The 20,631-nt window shown below is 38.8% G+C and overlaps 1 pseudogene; it reads left to right on the top strand.

Annotated features, from left to right (window-relative positions):
- LOC109560049 (UDP-glucuronosyltransferase 2B31-like) overlaps window positions 1-20,302 on the top strand; it is a 36,705-nt pseudogene extending 16,403 nt beyond the window's left edge.
- The last annotated feature ends 329 nt before the right edge of the window (window positions 20,303-20,631 follow it).

Below are 20,631 nucleotides of genomic sequence, written 5' to 3'. Positions count from 1 at the left end.
TTCTCTGTTTTGATGATCTATCCATTGGTGAAAGTGGGGTGTTAAAGTCCCCTACTATTATTGTGTTGCTGTAGATTTCTCCTATTATGCCTGTTAGTGTTTGCCTTATGTATTGAGGTGCTCTTATGTTGAGTGCATAGACATTTATAATTGTTATGTCTTCTTGGATTGATCCTTTGATCATTATGTAGTGTCCTTCTTTGTCTCTTATGATATTCTTTATTTTAAAGTCTATTTTGTCTAGTCATTGGAAAGAGAATAATCACTGAAATGGTAATAGAAGGATTAAGAAGCATTGAGAGCAAAGTTAAAATAGGGAACTAGGAATGTTATGGATACTCATCTTCTCACTTTTCTTTCTTTCAGTGTGTGAACTCCTCTGATGTTTTAAACTCTTCAAAGAGCATTTATTTTCAGTAAACTATCTTGATATTTTATTGTTGTTTAGTCCTCAAGTTGTGTCTTTGACTCTTTGCCAAACTGTGGACAGCAACATGCCAGGCTTCCCTGTCCTTTACTATCTCCTGAAATTTGCTAAAATCCCTGTCAATTGCATCAATGATGCTATCCAACCATCTCATCTTCTGTTGCCCCTTTCTTCTCCTGTCCTCAATCTTTCCCAGCATCAGGGTCTTTTCCAGTGAATCAATTCTTTTAATCAGGAGGCCAAAGTATTGGAGCTTCAGCATCAGTCCTTCCAATAAATATTCAGTGTTGATTTCCTATAGGATTGATTGGTTTGATCTCCTTGCTGTCCAAGGAGCTCTCAAGACTCTTCTCCAGAACCACAATTCAAAAGCATCAATTCTTTGGTACTCAGGCTTCATTATGGTCCAACTCTCACATCCATACATGATTACTGGAAAAATCATAGCTTTGACTATACAGACCTTTGTTGGTAAAGTGATGTCTCTGCTTTATAATACACTCCTAGGTTTCTCATAGCTTTTCTTCCAAGGAGCAAGCGTCTTTTAATTTCATGGCTATAGTAACATACCACAGTTGTTTTGGAGCCCAAGGTGGGAAAAGAAATCTGCCACTGCTTCCTTTTTTCCCCTTCTATTTTCCATGAATTGATGGAACCAGATCTCATGATCTTAGTTTTTTAAAAGTTGAGTTTTAAGCCAGCCTTTTCACTCTTCTCTTTCACCTTCATCAAGAGCCTTTTTAGTTTCTCTTTACATTATGCCATTAGAGTGTTTCTTCCAGGATCATCCGCATATCTGAGGCTGGTGATATTTAGAAATATCAACAACTTCAGATATGCAAATAATACCACTTTAATGGCAGAAGGCAAAGAGAAACTAAAGAGCATCTTGATGAAAGAGAAAGAGGAGAGTGAAGAAGCTGGCTTAAAACTCAGTATTCAAAAATCTAAGATCATGGTATCTGGTCCCATCACTTAATGGCAAATAGAAGGCGGGCAGGGGGGAAGTAGAAACAATGACAGATTTTCTTTTCTTCAGCTCCAAAATCAATACAGACGGTGACTGCAGACATGAAATTAAAAGATGCTTATTTCTTGGAAAAAAGCTATGACAAACCTACACTGTGTATTAAAAGTCTGAGACATCACTTTGCAGACAAAGCTTTGTATAATCAAAGCTATGGCTTTTCCAGTAGTCACTTATGGATGTGAGAGTTGGACCATACATAAGAAGGCTGAGCAGCAAAGAGTTGATACTTTTGAATTGTGGTGCTGAGAAGACTCTTGACAGTCTTTTGGACAGCAAGGAGATCAAATCAGTCAATTCTAAATGAAAGCAACCCTGAATATTCAGGGACGGACTAATGCTGAAGCTGAAGCTCCAATACTTTAGCCACTTGATGCCAAGAGCCGACTCATTGAGGGGGGCGGGGGGTGGCGGGGAACCTGATACTGGGACCTTCTGGGAGAAATGTGGTAAAGAATCTGCCTGCTAAGCCAGGAGACCCAAGAGACACCAATTTGATCCCTGGGTCCGGAAGATTGCCTGGAGAAAGAAATGGAAACCCACTCTGGTATTCTTGCCTAGAAAATTCCATGGACGAGGAGCTTGGTGGGCTATAGTCCATGGGGTCACAAACAGTCGGACGCAACTGAGTGACTGAGCACACACACACACACTGATGCTGGAAAAGATTGAGGGCAGGAGAAGGGCATGACAGAGGATGAAATGGTTGGATAGCATCACCAACTCGATGGATGTGAGTTTGAGCAAATTCCAGAAGATACTGAAGGACAGGGAAGCCTACCGTGCTGCAGTTCACAGTGTTACAAAGATTCGGACACAACTTAGTGACTGCTGCTGCTGCTGCTAAGTCACTTCAGTCGTGTCCGACTGTGTGACCCCATAGACGGCAGCCCACCAGGCTCCCCTGTCCCTGGGATTCTCCAGGCAAGAACACTGGAGTGGGTTGCCATTTCCTTCTCCAACGCATGAAAGTGAAAAGTGAAAGTGAAATTGCTCAGTCCTGTCCGACTCTTAGCGACCTCATGGACTGCAGCCTACCAGGCTCCTTCATCCATGGGATTTTCTAGGCAAGAGTACTGGAGTGGGGTGCCATTGCCTTCACTGAACTTAGTGACTGGACAACAACAATAATGAAATATAACCTACAAAAATCCTGATTTGCTATATTATACACCTAAAACTAACACATGATTGTAAATCAACTACACTTAAAGATTGATAGATCAATAGATAGGTAGATAGAGGATAGATAGATATACTTATGTTACAAACCAAAGGGCTTTTAAACCATGGCCTCTGGGTCATATCTTGGCGGCAGCCATTTGTGTTTCTACTGGTGAGGTTAAATGTATATAACACAATGTTTGCTCTTTTAACCATTATAAATTATATAGTTCAGTTAATAAGTTTACATGATATGCAACTATCACCTCAAGTTAGATCAAGAGTATTTTCATCTCCCAAAAGAAACTATATACCCATTATATAGTTACTTCCCATTCATTCATTCCTCAACCCTAGCAAATTGCCATCTACATCCTGCTGCACGTATTAAAGCAGCAGAATGTTGAGAAATTTCAAAACACTTTGAATCTCCCATTTCTTGAATGCTAACATGACATATTTTATGGACAAGCTCTTACATGAAGTAAGAATAGTGAAATTATGCTTTAAAACAACTAAAGTGTCTAGAAATTCACTTAACAGCATCAAAACAAACAGCCCACTCAAAAAAATGGTCAGAAGATCTGAATAGACACTTCTCCAAAGAAGACATACAGATGGCCAATAGGCATATGAAAAGATGCTCAACATTGCTAGTTATTAGAGAAATGCAAATTAAAACCACAGGGAGATATCACCTCACACTCATCACTATCATCAAAAAAATTCACAAATAACAAATGCTGGAGAGGGTATAGAAAGAAGGGAACCCTGCTACACTGTTGATAAGAATGTAAATTAGTACAGCCACTATGGAAAACAGTATGGAGATTCCTTAAAGAACTAAAAACAGACTTACCATTTGACTCTTCAATCCCACTCCTGGGCATATATCCAAAGAAAAACATGATCCAAAAAAAATGCATGCACCCCCAATGTTCACTGCAGCACTGTTGACAATAGTCAAGACATGGAAGCAACCTAAATGTCCATCAACAGAGGAATAGATGAAAAAGACATATATATGTACAATGGAATATACTCAGCCATTAAAAAGAAAATGATGTGATTTGCAGCAACATTAATGGACACAGAGAAAGTCATACTGAGTGAAGTAAGTCAGACCAAGAAGGAGAAATATCATATGACATCTCTTATATGTGGAATCTAAAAAAAAATTATACAAATGAACTTACAAAATAGAAAAAGACTAACAGAAAATGAACTTATGGTTGCTGAGGGAAGGAGATAGTTAGGGAGTTTGGGAAGGTCATGTACACATTGCTATATTCAGAGTGAATAACTAACGAGGACCTATTGGATAGCACATGGAACTCTACTCAATGTTATGTGGCAACCTAGATGGGATGGGGATTTGGGGAAGGAAGGATACACGTATATGTATGGCTGAGTCCTTTAGCTGTTCATCTGAAACTACCACAATATTGTTAATGGCTATACCCCAATACAAAACAAAAAGTTTAAAGTTTGAAAAAAAGAACCAATAATAATATTATGTCTAGAGATTTTCCTGAAGATACAGTAAATAAAGACACATTTATTCCAGAAGAGTATACTAACAGTAAAATCACTGAAAGCCTATGCCATTTAAACCTTAAACTGCTCCCTCTTTCACTGTCCTTAATCAGAAAAATAGATTCCACTCTAAGCAGGTTCAGAAAGAACACAGAGCTCTCACTCCTCACAGTTCCTTTGACTGCTATGGTATCTTCTTCGACAGGTCAAGTCACTTGAATTTCTCATACATACACATCTCAGCTGTGTCTTACAGAGGCAAAGTTCCAGACAAGTGTGGTCAACAAGGTTCTCCCATCTTCCACCCAGCCAGACTCATAGGGCAAAGTTTCTCTTTAGACAAAACATATTGAGAATACTGAATCGCAAATAGTCATTTCCCCAGCTCATTCATATAATGGAGGTTCCAGGACAAAAGAGGCAGACTAAAAATAGATACTACTGTTTACACCTAAAAGAAAGATATCACAGAGAGGTGTGCCACTGTCCATATCCCCAGTTCTGAAGTCAGTGTTCAGGGAGTTTGACCAGAGGGGGACATAAAACATAAAACTCAGAGCTCCAAGCTATTCTCAAGACACTCACTTTATTTGAATCAGACTGTGGGAAGGAAGGTCAAGCCTATGATTGACCACAAGTTATGAAAGATTTGTTGGTTAAACAGTTAAGAGGAAGCTAATTGTTTCATGACAGATACAAGCTAAACCATTGGCAAGCTAGTTTATCAGAGAAAAACAAAGAAAGACACAGCTAAGAAGAGTCTTCTGAGATCAAAACAGACCTCAAACATTGACTTCCAAAAACATCCTTGCAAATGAAAATGAACTTCTGGAAGTCAGATTCTGGAGCAATTTATGCTTCCAAGATATTAACATAACCTATAGCACAATCAGTCAACAGCTGATGAAAGTTAACAGTAAGAAAAGAGACAGTCAAAAGGAGGCCCCTACTAAAACTACTGTCAGCCCAGGGAATGTGAATATGCCCAAGGCTGCACCCTCCAAATAGCCCCCAACAGAGGCTTCACACTGTAGGGGAAAGAGACTTCACTAAAATAGTCCATTTAGTTATTGAACAAATAATAGTAATAATTAATGGAACTGGAAAAGACCAGTATCCAGAGTTGCTATACTCATTATCTAAATGTCAGAGCTTAACAAAAATTTCACAGTACATAGAAACAGGGAAATGTAACCTACATGGGGAAAAAAAGCAATAAGCAACTGCCTCTGAGAGGGACTAATAGTTCTAACAGGTAAAAACTTCATACTAGCTATCACAAACTGTATTCAATGACCCAAAGGGGATTATCAAAAACAAAAACAAAAAAACAGTCAAATAAATAAAATGAGAAGCTAAATATATATGTATGTATAAATATATGCATACATATATATAAATGATCATAAGAGAATATTATGAATCATTATATTCTAAAAAACTGGGGAACTTATAAGGAATAGATAAATTTCTAAAAACATACAATGCATCTTCTGTAAAACAAGCTTAAAGAAGTAAAGAAAGGTATAAAAACAATGTCCCATAGACAGAGTCTATAAGTAAGAGATATAAATCATATTTTTCAAAAGTACCAAATGAAAATTTGAGTTGAAAATTACAATAATTGAAAAAATTCACCAGAGGTAGTCAGTAGCAGATTTGAAGCAGCAGATGAAAAAGCCAGCCAAGTTAAGATAGAGCAGTAAGATAATATAATCAAAAGAACAGAGATAAAAATGAGTAGAAAAGTGAAAAGAAGGATAGCAAATTGTGGAATACAATTAAACACACTAACATACGCAAAATAGGGGTGCCATAAGAAAATGAGTAAAGCAAAATATTCAAAAATATAATGCTGGAAAATATCCTAAATATGATGGCAAATACTAATCTATACAGCCCAGTATTTCAATCAGTTCAAAGTAGGATAAACATAGGAGAGCCATACATTAACACTAGTAAAATGTTGAAAGCTAAAGGCAGAAAATCTTAAAGCACCAAGAGAAAATAATACATCCATACAAATGAACTGCAATAAGATATTACTTATATTTCATCAGAAAGTATGGAAGCTCTATGGCAATGGGATGACATATTCAAAGTACTGAAAGACAAAACTGTCAGTCAAAAATTCTATGTCAACAAAGCTATCTTTAAAAAATGAGGACAAAATATAAATAGTCTTCTGCCTCTCATGCCTTCCCCTCCCCTCCCCCCGCCAAAAAATAAAAATAAAAAAGACTTCATTGCTGGGAAATCTGCCTTACAGGAAAACTGGAGAAGTTCTTCAGCCTGAGACGGTAAAACTAGCCTGCAGTTCTAATCCACATGATAAACCAAAGAGCACTGGTAAAGATAAGTAATTCTGTAAGACAATACAAGTACATACTTTTTCTCTTTCTTCTCTTAACAAGTACAAAAAATAAGCATGTAAGTCATCTACATAGTTGTATTGTTAGACATATGACATATAGTTAATATATTTGTCAAAAGCAAGATAAAGTAGGTGGTGGTAACAAGCTGTATTAAAGAAAGGAACGATGCTATATGATAACATGAATACATGCAAGCAAACAGAAAATAAGAATAGGTAACTAAAAAGTATCATAACCACTGAAATAATATATACTTATTCTCATTTTTGCCTCATTTTGCCTTAAAAAAAGGACAAAATTATGTAAATACTAGTATACAATACATACACTATTAGGTAATTACATGTATGAATATAGCATGTATAACAATGACAGCACAAAAGTTTGCAATAGAATAGAGCTTTTAGGAATATTTTTTTCTGTATTGAACAGGGATTAAGTTAGTATAAAAATAACAAAATTCTGATAATTTATCATGTATATATAATAAACCATAGAACAATACAAAAATAATTTAAAATCATTAAATGAATTGAGATGTTGTGCTAGTAAGTATTCATTTAATGCAAAAGAAAGACATCAAAAAAAAAAAAAAAACCTAAGCAAATAAAATGACACGCAGATAAAAGTAAAATGACAGATATAAATCCAAGAGTAGCAATATTAACACCAAATGTAAATAAATTAAAAATTCAATCAAAAGACATATATTAAAGATTATAATAAAAATATTCAACTATGTTACTTAAAGATACAGTATAAATTCAAAGATACAAAGAAGTGGAAATAAAAGAATAGAGTAGGATATATATCATATGAACAGCAACCATAAAAATACTGGAAAGACTATATTAATATCAGCCACATAAACTTTAAAACCAAAAATGTTGCTATAGATGAAAAGACACATTTTATTATAAAAGTGTGAATCTCTCAGTGTGAAGATATATCAGTTATAAAGATACACGTACCTAACATCAAGACCAAAACGCATGAAGCAAAAGCAGGTGGAAATTAAAGGAGAAACAATCCAACATTAATACTGGAACACTTTACTCACTTACATTTAATAATGGGTAGAAAACTAGGCAGGAGATCAACAAAGGAAACAGAAGAATTCCGTACACTATAAACCAATTAGATTTTAAGAGACATCTATAGAATACCCCATTCCAAAAAGAGTAAAATACACAATCTACTCAAGTGCACATAAATATTTCCCAAGATACACTATCACTAGTGTGAATTTTTTAAGTCTCAATAAATTTTAGAAATTCAAATCACAAGATGAATGGCCTCTGGCCACAATGCAATAACAAAAAAATTACAAAGAAATTGAGAAATTCACAAATATATGGAAATTAGATAATATTCAAAAAAAGCATCACAGATGAAAGCAAAAGAAAAATTAGAAAATAATTTAAGAAACAAAGTGAAAAACAAAAATTATGAGAATACACTGTCAGAGGGTCGTTTAAACCCTAAACGTCTACATTAAAAATAAATATTTCAAATCAATAGCCTAAATTTATACCTTAAAAAATCAGAGTATGGAGAAAGACAGGTTCCAATTCAAGATGGTGTTTATGAGTATAAATTGCTACACAGTCTGACCCAGCAAAATTCACACTCTTTTGCAGGAATGTTTTTTGAAGTTGGTGTTATGTCGAAGAATAAAGTATGCCAAAGAGTATTCTGCTTGTTTTTGTCTGAGTGTCCAGTCTCACATTTAGATCTTTTTAATTCATTTTGAGTTTATTTTTGTGTATGGTGAGAGAGTGTTCTTATTTCATTTTTTTCATATGTAGCTGTCTGGTTTTTCCAGCACCACTTATTGAAGAGACTGTCTTTTCTCCATTGTATATTCTTGCCTCCTTTGTCATAGGTTAGATGAACATAGGGTACATGAGTTTATTTCTTGACTTTCTAGGAAACAATTCACAGAGATTTTTTTCATTCTTTTCTCTCTGTGTGTGCCTAGTTGTTCAATCCTGTCTGACTCTTTGCAACCCCATGGCTCCTCTGTCCATGGGAATTCTCCAGGCAAGAATACTGGAGTGGATCGCCATGCCCTTCTCCAGGGGATCTTCCTGACCCAGGAATCGAACCGAGGTCTCCTGCATTGCAGGTGGATTCTTTACCAGCTACGCTACCAGGTAGCTTTCTCTCTATCAACTGGATAATATCAAGACATTTGTTTTCAAGTTTGAAGATTCTTTCTTGTGCTTGATTGAGCCTATTGTTGAATTTCAATATCAATTGCATTTTAAATTTCATTTATTTATTTTTCAGTTACAGAATTTCTGTTCAATTGCTTTTATAATTTCTTTTTCACTTATCAGCTACTTGTTTTGTTCAGGCATTGTTTTTCCTGACACTATTGAATTATGTGTGTCCTCTTTAATCTCACTGAACTTTCTGACAATAATTATTTTGAATTATTTCCTGGTAACTCATAGATTTTCATTTTGGGGGGGTCAGTTACTAAAAAATTATTGTGTTCCTTTGGTAACACAATAATTGTCTCTGCCCAGAGGGAACTGTCACATTTCTAGCCTTTTTGGACTCATTTTATTGGGAAAAGACTTTCACCTGAAGTTGGCTGTGAGACAAATGAATGAGTGAGGTGTCATATCTGTTCCTCAGAGTGCATGGCTGCATAATCTCTGTGTGGCTATCACACAGATCAGCATCTATGAAGACTGCATGGGTCTTCAGTGACCAAGGCTACAGAGATAGTTCTTGATGGTTGCAGCAGTAACTAGAGCTATTGGGGTCCTTGGCAGCAAAGTCTGCTGGCATCCTACTGCTGGGGATCTCCACCTGTGTCCATGGCACATAGTTGTAACTGAGGAGATCCTTCTAGGCATCAGATACAATGTAGTGGCACTGAGAGTGGCAGTGAAGCAAAGATCCTGAAATTATGTTCATGTGTAACTACTATACTGCCTTGGCCCTGATGTGCAAGAGTACATGCTGGAGCAATGGTGTCAGAGTCTAAGGTACAAGCATGTGCAGATTTGTGATAGAACTTAGGTGTGTGGCTGGTTTGCTTCAGTGACTTGCAAGGGGAAGGGGTAGGTGCAGCAGTGGTAAAGGGCCTGAGGTGACAGGTGGCTTAGGCCCAGGGAACTGAATGCTACAGCAGCTCAGGCTGAGGATAGTGCATCAAAATTCCAAAACCTATGCCAGGGGAAGTATCAGAGCAGCACGATCCAGCGATGGCATGTTAAAGCCAATGTCAGGACCCAGGGGATGTTGTACAGAAAAGCAGTGGTATGGCCCCAGTAACAGTCGGTCAAACTCTGACTTAGAACCCAACAAGGGGGTTTAGAACAGCCTGGGTAATGGCCAAAGACATGACTGCAAGTATAAGATGAGGTCTACAGCTGTAGCAGCACAGCCCCAGTTATGTGGTGGTGATTTAGTCACTCTGTTGTGTCCGACTCTTGTGACCCCATGGACTACAGCCTGCCAGGCTCCTCTGCCCATGGGATTTCCCAGGCAAGAATAGTGGAAAGGTTTGCCATTTCCTTCTCCAGGGGATCTTCCCAACCCAGGGATCGACCATGTCTCCCACTTTGCAGGTGGATTCTTTACCAACTGAGCTGCCCGGGAAGCCCAACCACAGTTACAGCAGGAAAAGAACCGACTTGGAACCTGGGGGCGGGGTGCAGTTCAGCAGCTCCTCTCACATAGACCACAAGGCTTGTGGCATCCCAAACAGAGAAAGCCAGGCACAGGACTGACAGGGCCCCAAGAGTCAGGTCTCACCACAGGGACCGTTCTAGCTTCAAGAAAGACACAGCAGCAGAGACTCGGCAGCTCTGTGGCTGAACTCAGAGCTGGATAAGACTGTGGAAGTCCTCAGTAACAAAGGCTGTAAACACCTATGATAGTGAGGCTTGCTGGTCTTCTCTAACACTATTCTTCCCCATGGAGGGAACTTACTCTGACAGAATCTCTGCTGGTGCCAAGTTGTCCTGAACTCTGTGTGCTCAGTAGCTCAGTCAGGTCCAACTTGGTGCAACCCCATGGACTATAGCCCACAGGGCTCCTCTGCCCATGGAATTTTCCAGTCAAAAATACTGGAGTGATTTGTCATTTTCTACTCCAGGGGATCTTCCCAAGCAGGGATTGAACCTGCATCTCTTGCATCTGCTGCATTGGCAGGTGGGTTCTTTATACCACTGAGCCACCTGAAAGTGAAAGTAGCTCAGTCATATCCAGCTGTTTGCCACCCCATGTACTATGCAGTCCATGAAATTCTCCAGGCTAGAAAGCCTTATTCTGGCCGTTCCCTTCTCCAGGGAACTTCCCAACTCAGAGATTGAACCCAGGTCTCTCACACTGCAGGTGGATTCTTTACTGAGCCACCTAGGAAGTCCCAATACTACCCTTGATCTTAGCCAGAAGACCTAGAATCTCTGAACTGGAGGATGGGGTAATGCAGGTAAAATCAGCCCCATGTTTTCTAAATGACCATTCTCAGTTTTCAATCGTGCCAGGTTTCTGTTGCTTTTTCATTATAGTCCAGAGCTTTCCCAACATATTGTTCACTGTTGGACACGACTGAATGACTTCACTTCACTATTTATAGTTTTCACTATTTCTCTGTGGGAAATACAAGTGTTGAAACCTTCAAACTGTCTATCTTGCTGTGTGCGTGCATGCTTCACTCATGTTTGACTCTTTGCAACCCTACGGACAGTAACCCATCTATCTTATTGATGTCACCTTAACTCTTTAACTCTGCTTGAAGGAGAATGCAGACATTCACTTGCTACAGTTTTAAGGCTAGTCTTGTCTCTTACATAACATAGTGGATTTGCATGTGTAAACTCATCGACTTTTAGATCAATGACAGTGCTGACAATACTGAACACACTGTATAATCTAGAAGTGTTTTACCCTTTGCCCTTTCACTTGCTTTCCACTGCTGTTGACAATTAATATAATGTACTTATTTGAGTTGCATTATATTATAAATATATAAACTCCCATATTATAAATCAGGAATTATAATTTAACTTCCTGATTGATTTCTCCTTTTATATATGCATGAGCACTGGTCAAGGGATGCAGTAATTTTGCAGGAGCAAAATGTCTATGAAGTGTCTCTCATTTCTGGTACTGCAACAGATGACTTGCTACTTTAGCTCTACAAGTTGTGGAAAGGTGCTGGTGTGGCCAATGGAATACAGTCATTGAATGAATATGAAAACAGTTCTGGACGAACTTGTCAGGAGGGGTCAGGAGGTGACTGTTCTGACACCTCCAACTTCCATTCTTGTTGATCCCAATGAATCACCTCCTATTAAATACGAGACTTTTCCTTTGGCAAGAGGAGACTGGCAGGTTGCATTCTATGGAGTCCCAAAGATTCAGACATGACTGAGGAACTAAGCACAGCACACAGCACATTGTAAGAATTTTATCAAGCATGTGGCCAGCACATAGACATATCTGGCAAAAGATTTGTTTTGGACACATTTTTCATTAGTAAGAAGTTTATACTGGGAATTTTTTGATGTTTTTAAAGATCTTTGTAAAGATGTTTTTTCTAACAAGTGACTGATGACAAAACACAGGAATCAGGTTTGATGTTGTTCTTGCAGATGCCGTTGGATCCTGTGGTGAGCTGCTCACTGAGATACCTAAAGTACCTTTATTTGTACAATCCCTGCTTCTCATCTGGTGATTCAACTGAAAAGATTAATGGAAAACTTCCATTCTTACCATCTTATGTACCTGTTACGTTGTCTGAATTAAGTCATCATATGACATCCAGAGAGAGGGTCAAAAACGTATGTACTTTATTTTGATTTTTGGTTCCAAATGTTTAATGAGAACACATGGAGTAAGTTTTACAGTGAAATACGAGGTAAGTCATGTTTTTAGTTGGTAGCATGAAATCTTATTTTTTCTAGTTCGTTTGAAGGTGAATTCACATAAAGTCACAGGAATTTGTCTCCTCTAAGTAAAATGAGGAAATGAAAATATAAAATGATCCAGCAAGCTCATAAATATTATGGAAACTTTTATGGAATACTGGAAATAGAACCCTGTGTTCCGTTACTGGCATAGAACACTCCAGGAAGTCATAAACCACAATTTGAAGGATTAAGACTTCTCCAAAAAATTATATATCTACCTTACTAAACTTTCTTTTTTAATTTAGAAAGCATCACTAGAAACCTCGTAAAATTTTTGATTAATGAAGACATGTATATTGAAGGGTTACACAGGTGTTTGTAGCAATAGTATCTAGGTAGCACTTAGAAACTGTTCCTACTTGTTTGTTCCTACTTGTTCCTACTTGTAGCTCAGTTTTCTTATTATATTACACTATATTATATATTATGGGCTCCCAAGGTGGTACTAGTGGTAAAGAACCTTAATGAAGGAGACTTAAGGGACATGGATTCAATCCTTAGGTCAGGAAGATCCCCTGGAGGAGGGCATGACAGGGTTCAGCAAACTCATAAATATTATGGAAAAAATTATGGAATATTGAAAGTAGAACCCTGTGTTCCATTACTAGTATAGAACATTCCAGGAAGCCATAAACCACAATTTGAAGGATTAAGACTTCTGTAAGCAATTATATATCTGCCTTACTAAACTTCAGTATCTACCTTACTAATACTCCAATATTCTTGCCTAGAGAATCCCATGGACAGAGGAGTCTAGAGAACGATTAGTCCACAGGCTCACAGAGAGTCGGACATGACACAAGCGATTTAGCATGCATGCATGCATATTGCATATTATACATGCACATACGTATTTGCTTTATCAAAAAACAGACACTTTGAAACATCTTCGGCCAAAACATTCCAAGCCTTTTCCCAAAACTTACCTAATATACGCATGTGAAAAGATAGTCATTTCATCAAAGATTTGTTTTTGTTTTTCCTTTCAGGAAGACCCACTACAACATTTGAGATAATGGGGAAAGCTGAAATATGACTCATCATGGCACCTATTGGAATTTAGAATTTCCTCTCTCAGTGCTACGAAATTTCGAATTTATTGGAGACCTCCTCTGCAAACCTGCCAAATCACTGCCTTTCTGGATTTATTTCTCCACTGATCTCCAGTAGCATATTGGGCACCTACAAACCTGGAGAGTTCATCTTTCAGTGTCCTATCTTTTTGCCTTTTCATACTGTTCATGGGGTTCTTGAGGCAGGAATACTGAAGTGATTTGCCATTCCATTATCCAGTGGGCCACATTTTGTCAGACCTCTCCGCCACGATCCATCTGTCTTGGGTGGTCCTACACAGTATGGCTCATAGTTTCATTGAATTAGACAAGTAATAAAGTATTACTTAGCTTTTAGAAGAAAATTCTGACACACCACACAACAGAGATGAATTTTACTCTAAATGAAATAAGCTAGTCCAGAAACACAAGTACTAGAGAAGACCAGAGTATCCAGCCTAGTCAAATTTGTAGAAATATAAAGCAGAGTGATGGCTGACAGAGGCTGAGGAAAGAGGAAAATGTAGTTTCTTAATGACATAGACTTCAATTTTTGCCAGATGAAAAAGTTCTGGTGATTGGTTTCACTATATGAATACACTTAACACTACTGAACCATACCTTTATGAATGATTAAGAAAGCTTTTGACTGTGTGGATCACAATAAACTGTGGAAAATTCTGAAAGATATGGGAATACCAGACCACCTGACCAGCCTCTTGAGAAATCTGTATGCAGGTCAGGAAGCAACAGTTAGAACTGGACATGGAACAACAGACTGGTTCCAATAGGAAAAGGAGTATGTCAAAGCTGTATATTGTCACCCTGCTTATTTAACTTCTATGCAGAGTACATCATGAGAAATGCTGGGCTGGAAGAAGCACAAGCTGGAATCAAGATTGCCAGGAGAAATCTTAATAACCTCAGATTTACAGATGACACCACCCTTATGGCAGAAAGTGTGGAGGAACTAAAAAGCCTCTTGATGAAAGTGAAAGAGGAGAGTGAAAAAGTTGGCTTAAAGCTCAACATTCAGAAAATGAAGATCATGGCATCTGGCCCATCATTTCATGGCAAATAGATGGGGAAAGAGTGTCAGACTTTATTTTTCTGGGCTCCAAAGTCACTGCAGATGGTGACTGCAGCCATGAAATTAAAAGATGCTTACTCCTTGGAAGGAAAGTTATGACCAACCTAGATAGCATATTCAAAAGCAGAGACATTACTTTGCCAACAAAGGTCCATCTGGTCAAGGCTATGGTTTTTCCTGTGGTCATGTATGGATGTGAGAGTTGGACTGTGAAGAAGGCTGAGCGCCGAAGAATTGATGCTTTTGAACTGTGGTGTTGGAGAAGACTCTTGAGAGTCCCTTGGACTGCAAGGAGATCCAACCAGTCCATTCTGGAGGAGATCAGCCCTGGGATTTCTTTGGAAGGAATGATGCTAAAGCTGAAACTCCAGGACTTTGGCCACCTCATGCGAAGAGTTGACTCATTGGAAAAGACTGATGCTGGGAGGGATTGGGGGCAGGAGGAGAAGGAGATGACAGAGGATGAGATGGCTGGATGGCATCACTGACTCGATGAACATGAGTCTGAGTGAACTCCGGGAGTTGGTGATGGACAGAGAGGCCTGGCGTGCTGCGATTCATGGGGTCGCAAAGAGTCGGACATGACTGAGTGACTGAACTGAACTGAATTGAAGATGGCAATATCTTTTAAAAAGCTACTATTCTAATAATTGCATAATATATCCAACTTTCTCTCTTTAGGTGTTTGGAGCAATCTTTTCAATATGTTAGCTATGCTGTTGCTCCTTTGTGATGAAGTGTCTTGCTGATCTTGTTTGTGACGCCAGTTTTCTCTCCATTCATACAGCTCACACTGTTCGCTGAACCCAGGGGAGGCAAGGCACAAGCTAAGAGCCTAGAAGGAGACTCAAGGAGCCATAGTAACTGCAGACAGGTTACTATGTCTCCTGACTGGCACAGCAGCCATAAAACAGCTTCTCTCCTGGCTTATGCAGCACCTGTAGCAGCAGCCATAACATAACCATAACCTAGCCATAACATTACCTCATGTAACAACCATGGGTCACGCCAATGTAGCCCCAGTGCAGCAGCAGCCAGGGCCTTCATGGTGAGGCTCCTACAGGTCTATTGCACAAAGAAGCCCATGACCAGTAAGTACCTCCTGATATGCATATGTAGTCCTACATCTGTTACAGATCTCATCTGTTACATAACCGTGCAAACTCATTGTTTACAGAACATGGGTGAGAGAGCATGAGAGCATGGGGCAAGAGGGCCTGACTAGAGTCATCTTATTAATTTCCTCACATGAAGCAAATTTTTTTTCCACAGGAAGTGAAAGAGTTTGCCCAGAGCTCTGGGGAAAAGGATATTGTGGTGTTTTCTTTGGAGTCAATGGTTATTAACAGAAGAAAGGGCCAATATGATAGCATCAGCTCTTGCCCAGATTCCACAAAAGGTAGGTAAAGTAATTTAATAGTGGGAAAATATTTAATGAGTCACTTAAATAATATAAAAGGTGTGATTACAGACAATTTCTGCAAGAAAGGTAAATTACTATGATAGTTCCAACTTTTCCCAGATATTTATAAAAACCAAAATATATATGACAAGTGCTACACTGGCGTGAAAACTCACCTAGAGCCAGGCATCCTAGAGCCAGACTTGAAGTCAAGTGGCCTTAGAAAGCATCACTATCAACAAAGTTAGTGGAGGTGATGGAACTCCAGTTGAGCTATTTCAAATCCTGAAAGATGATGCTGTGAAAGTGCTGCACTCAATATGCCAGCAAATTTGGAAAACTCAGCAGTGGCCACAGGACTGGAAAAGGTTAGTTTGCATTCCAATCCAAAAGAAAGGCAATGCCAAAAAATTCTCAAACTACCACACAATTGCACTCATCTCACACGCTAGTAAAGTAATGCTCAAAATTTTCCAACCCAGGCTTCGGCAAAATGTGAACTATGAACTTCCAGATGTTCAAGCTGGTTTTAGAAAAGGCAGAGGAACCAGAGATCAAATTGCCAAATCTGTAGATGACGGAAAAAGCAAGAGAGTTCCAGAAAAACATCTATTTCTGCTTTATTGACTATACCAAAGCCTTTGACTGTGTGGATCACAATAAACTGTGGAAAATTCTGAAAGAGATGGAAATACCAGACCACCTGACCTGCCTCTTGAGAAACCTGTATGCAGGTCAGGAAGCAACACTTAGAACTGTACATGGAACAACAGACTGGTTCCAAATAGGAAAAGGAGTACATCAAGGTTGTATGTTGTCACCCTGCTTATTTAACTTCTATACAGAGTACATCATGTGAAACCCTGGGCTGGATGAAGCAAAGCTGGAATCAGGATTGCTGGGAGAAATCTCAATAACCTCAGATATGCAGATGACACCACCCTTATGGCAGAAAATGAGGAGGAACTAAAAAGCCTCTTGAAGAAGGTGAAAGAGGAGAGTGAAAAAGTTGGCTTAAAGCTCAACTTTCATAAAACGAAGATCATGGCATCTTGTCCCATCACTTCATGGGAAATAGATGGGGAAACAGTGGAAACAGTGTCAGGCTTTATTTTGGGAGGCTCCAAATTCACTGCAGATGGCGACTGCAGCCATGAAGTTAAAAGACGCTTACTCCTTGGAAGGAAAGTTATGACCAACATAGATAGCATATTAAAAAGCAGAGTCATTACTTTGCCAACAAAAGTCCATTTAGTCAAGGCTATGGTTTTTCCAGTGGTCATTTATGGATATGAGAGTTGGATTGTGAAGAAATTTGAGTGCTGAAGAATTGATGCTTTTGAACTGTGGTGTTTTAGAAGACTCTTGAGAGTCCCTTGGTAGGCTACAGTCCATGGGGTCGCTAAGAGCCGGACACGACTAAGCGACTTCACTTTCATTTCATGCATTACAGAAGGAAATAGCAACCCATTCCAGTATTCTTGCCTGGAGAATCCCAGGGACAGAGGAGCCTGTTGGGCTGCCATCTATGTGGTCGCACAGAGTCCGACATGACTGACGCGAATAAGCAGCAGCAGCAGCAGAGAGTCCCCTGGACTGCAAGGATATCCTACCAGTCCATCCTAAAGAAGACCAGTCCTGGGTGTTCACTGGAAGGACTGATGCTGAAGCTGAAACTCCAATATTTTGGCCACCTCATGTGAATGACTCATTGGAAAAGACCCTGATGCTTGGAGGGATTGGGGGCAGGAGGAGAAGGGGACGACAGAAGATGAGATGGCTGGATGGCATCACTGACTCGATGGACATGAGTTTGAGTAAACTCCAGGTGTTGGTAATGGACAGGGAGGACTGGCGTGCTGCGATTCATGGGGTTGCAAAGAGTTGGACAAGACTGAGTGACTGAACTGACTGACTGACAGTAGTTTAGAGTATCTTTTATTAACAATACTTTGGATTAACATTATCAAAATGGAAAATATCTAAGAGATCCAGTATGAATTTTGATATTATAATGGGATTGTGGGAAGGAAGATAAACCATCAAATTCTGCTTTGTCATTTGTTCCATTTCATTGAAAGACTCTTGAGGACACAGTAAACATACAAATATTCTGAAGAGTTAAATTTTAACAGTAAGTGCAGTACCACAAAGGCATTATGCAATAGTGATAAGAGTCTGGAAGGCATCATGCAGACTGTACTTGCCAGATAATCCTGGCCCCTTTCATTTCCCCTAAATTTTAAAGTAGCCCTATCAGTGTGCTTTGCACAGTGCTATTCAGAGAAAGGATGGTCAGGGCTCCCCAAGAGACCTCCAGATCCCATATAGACACAGTGACTTAGAGACAGAGAAACATCAGCTTCCCTGGTGACTTGGTCCTGACAAAGTCTGAATCAGGAGGATTGAAGAGAAGATGGGGTCCTGCCCTTAAGTAAACTCTGTGCATGATAAGGTCTGGCCCTTGATGGACTCTGCTTCTAACCTGTCACATTGCTCCTCCTGATTGAGGAGGGAGAGGGACTGTAAGAAGGAATCAAGCATAAGGAAAGTGGCATGGAAAAGATTCAGCAGCCTCTTTCTCCATAAAATAGAGTGGTACCTTATTTTCTAATACATAAAAATCCCCTGGGGTCTTTGTATATTTTGAACTACTTTTATAATTTGTTTTCTGATATTGTAATCTTCTCCTAATGACCTGTGCTGTGTCTTTGCTGGTAGAGTTACTTTACAGTCCCAGAGCAAATAGAGGTTAAACACTATAAATTATAACCCAGTGTATGAGAATTGATTGGGAATTCCAAAACCCATACCTTACTTTTGTACTGGGCATAGAAACTACAGATTGCCACTCTCACTCCTTTGTGGTTCACTGTTAACGTGTTCATGGTCCGCTGGATCAATTTTATTACCACAAAGTTGGAACTTTTACAACAGCCTTACTGATACTTAGAAATTACAAAAAAAAAAGTCTTCTTTTATAAATGTAAACATCATTTGTTTATGCCATCATGTGTGAATGGTCATGATTATATTCCATAGCTGATTGAATACAGTAATAAGTATGTAAAATGTAAGTATTCCTACTGATGTCAGAGCATTAGTAGTTATCGTTGCTTAAGATCACGCATCCTTTCTTCCTTACATGACATATGGAAGACATTTAATGTTATCTTTTATCTCTTGAATTCTAATGCTATAACTTTAAACTCATTGAATAAGGTATTTTTGTTACCCTAACAGGTTCTATGGAGACATGATGGCAAAAAGCCAGACACCTTAGGACCCAATGCTCGTCTGTATAACTGAATTCCCCCAGAATGACCTTCTTGGTAAATATTGGCAGACAAATCCTAAAAACATGATTAACAGCTGAGCAGAGTGATAGTACTTCAATAGGAAATAAACGTATCAAGTGTTTTTTATTAAGACATTCAGAAAGAAAATTTTACTTCTGTGTTTTTACTCCCAACTCTAGAGGGGCGAAGGAAAACATATCGTAGTTGGCACTGTATTATATACCTGGTCCTGTCCCTTATGCCCAAAATTAAAATATCCTCATTTTGCCTGTAATTGCTTCTAACAGTGAATAGCTTAATGGGTTATTGTTCTACCTCTGAATGCTTTCCGGAGTATTCTAAATACTACTGATAAATAACTGCTCCTTATTTATTACCAGTAACTCTCCATTTTCTACAGAAATAAAATCCACATCATTTCCATGAATAGGTAGCATATTTCTTAATAAAATGAAGATTCTCTTTTCTTTGGTTCCACAGTCACTACCATTACCCTTTGTGTGATCTTGACACCATTCTTATCAGATTAAATGACTTCCTTAATCTTCTAGAGAATATATTTCTGAATGCCCCCTTTTATGCATATATGGTTTCTTCTACCCAGGGTATTCTTTAAGTTGTTCATCTGCCAATCTTGAATTCACTTGTGAAGTCCAAGTGACTAAGCACTTCTTTCATGAAGTCTTCACTTATCTCTCCAGCAGACAGGAGTTTCTGGCTGTGTGTTCTGAAAGCAATTTAAATGCAGTTTCCTGTGTGTAACCATCTGTTATCTTAAAAACATTGCTTTTTACAGTGCCTTATAATGCCATTTCTCATTTTATTCTGAATTATAAGTAATAATTTTACTGAAAGTCACTCAACGCTAGGTCATCCAAAAACCAAAGGCTTTATAACTGATGGTGGAACCAGCGGCACTTACGAGGCCATCTGCCATGAGATCCCTATGGTGGGCTTTCCTATGTTTGCTGATCAACCTGATAACATTGCCTGATGGACCACGGCACACCAGGCTTCCCTGTCCTTCACCATCTCCCAGAGTGTGCTCAAACTCATGTCCATTGAGTTAGTGATGCTATCCAACCATCTCATCCTCTGTCGTCTCCTTCTGCTTTAACTCCCCACTGTCATCAGTAGGCAGATCGTTCAGACAAAACAATCAATATGGCAATAGTGATCATAAATTATACAATTGACCAGTCAAACTTAATTGATATCTTTAGTATTAATACATTACACTAAAAAAATCAGAACATACATCTTCAGTCTTTGCAAACTGCAAGATTTCTGCTGCTTTTTCATTTTAGTCCAGAACTTTCCCAA

This window comes from Bos indicus, chromosome 6 (assembly GCF_029378745.1).
Source record: "Bos indicus isolate NIAB-ARS_2022 breed Sahiwal x Tharparkar chromosome 6, NIAB-ARS_B.indTharparkar_mat_pri_1.0, whole genome shotgun sequence".
Taxonomy (NCBI): domain Eukaryota; kingdom Metazoa; phylum Chordata; class Mammalia; order Artiodactyla; family Bovidae; genus Bos; species Bos indicus.
The sequence above is the reverse complement of the archived record's forward strand: the minus strand, read 5'-3'. Positions and strand labels throughout refer to the sequence as shown.